Below are 2073 nucleotides of genomic sequence, written 5' to 3'. Positions count from 1 at the left end.
AAGGGACATTTTGCTAGCACAAAAATTGCAGGGTGAGGAGAGATGAAGGCTTCCCAGATTTGTTGGTGTTCCTCCTAAAAGCCCATCTCAGATACAAAGAAATGGGCTTTGTTTTTCCAAGTGGCAGGACTTCAGCTCTGCTTCACCCAAGGTAGCCCAGTACTACCAAAATATTAATTCCACCTTCCCTCTAAGGCAGCCTTCTGGGCTATTTTGTTACACTGGTTATATAATTGAATGGAGATAGAGAGGCAATTAATTATGTGGGATAAAGAAAAGTTCTTTTTAATGTCACCTGTAGCTTTGTGGCATCTCTGTATTGATTACACCAAAGGGAAAATAGCAGATTACAAGCCAAGTCAGAATACACCGTCAATACATTTAATTGGAAATGAAAAGACAAGTTTACTAGTTAAATAAGAACCATATCAAAAGAAGTCTAAAATTACATGGAAAGAATAACTTAAAATTTCTCTGGCCCCAGAATGACCTCTACTCCTGCCTGCAGCTTTCTTTTGTACTCAGTCTAGCCAAATCTCTTTGTGTTCTTTGCCTGGCAAAATAGGAATAGTAGCTGATAGGGCCAGTAAGCAAAATATCTCTGTATTCATTTATTACGACAACAACTGTCATAACTCATTAGCATGGAGAGAGTTTAAGTAATCATCTGTTCAATAATTTTATTTCCTTATGCAAGAATCAGTGGGTTATGTAATATGATTGTGCTGCTGGTACCACTAGAATGAAGCAGCATCTTCTGACAGTTTCAGCACAGTAAAAGTTGGTGAGTGCCGAGCATTAGGGTTTTAATTATTGGACACACACAAATAATTTATTAGACATTGATTTGTTTTTTAAGAATGTTCTGGTAGCGTGAAAATAGCTGGTAATTAACCTATGATTAGATAGATTTACCTCCCTTAGCAAAGCAGAGGAATCTCTGAAGGCTTACATTTATCAACCATTTCACTGTTGATCCTAAAAAAACAAGTGAAAAGCTCACATGGCCTTGCTGGGGACACAGAAACATTCATTTGAAAAGTCATAGAAATTGTCAGAATTCTCACTGTGTGAAAGAGCCAAGAGTAAGGAATTCAGATGCATAAGATTTAGGATTGTACCTGTGATTTTATTAGATTCCTAAGCTGTATCCTAAGGAACAGACAGCTAATTGGATATTAGGTGTTCATTAGCTGTTCAGAAAAGCAATACCGGTCGAAAATAGCTACATCCTAGGAACAGCAGGAGCTGTTGGTTTGATAGGGTTTTGCAGAATATCTCACAACATCAAGTCCCAAATTCTACAGCAGTCCTGAGTCCAGTAGCTGCTTCCATCCAGTATTTCTGGGGAAAATGCCATTTATCAAGTGTATGAGCTCAGGGAGAGAAGAAAAGACATAGTAAACATCAAGCAATGTCTTTATTTATCCAAAACCAGAATGTTTTTTTCATTAGATGTTTACTGCTGGTGCATATTTCAGCTACAGTTTTCCTTGCGGTAAAGTTTACTGTTCTTGGAGAGTGTTTCATTGTTCTGGCTGGGAATATTTGGGGGGAAATTTGAGCAGAGTGACAACAGTGCCTTTTGTAAGTTCACTTTCTGAAGTTGGAGGTGTGAGGTGGCAGCCTCTAAACTTGTGCATTCAAATCATCCTGGAAGAATTATTATTTCCATTTCCATAACAGCTTTCAGCCAAGGATTTCAAATCACCTACTAGCCACAGATGAATTAAACTTCCACCTGGCAGGTACAGAAAGATTATTATCCATCATTTTAGAAGAGAGAGGTTTTGAGGCAGTGCACAGCTGGGAAACAGAACCCACACTTTCTAGCTGCCCGTCCTTTGCTTCATTCTCAAGATCACACTTCCGGGGAGCAGGTTCAAAATTAGGCATTTTGGGTAAAATCCCAAGCGCACTGAAAACAAGGGCAGACATCTGCTGGTTCCTGTGGGGTCAGGGTTTCACCCATGGGCTTGAAAACTTGTCAACTGACAAGTTGTTACATTTACTGCACTTTTACAATGGAGCTCTTAATAAAGAGACTTTCCTCTAAAAATAAACAAGAAGGAA

The sequence above is a fragment of the Charadrius vociferus genome, unplaced genomic scaffold (genome assembly GCF_000708025.1).
Source record: "Charadrius vociferus isolate BGI_N301 unplaced genomic scaffold, ASM70802v2 scaffold549, whole genome shotgun sequence".
NCBI classification, from domain to species: Eukaryota; Metazoa; Chordata; class Aves; order Charadriiformes; family Charadriidae; genus Charadrius; species Charadrius vociferus.
Note: the sequence above shows the minus strand (reverse complement) of the source record.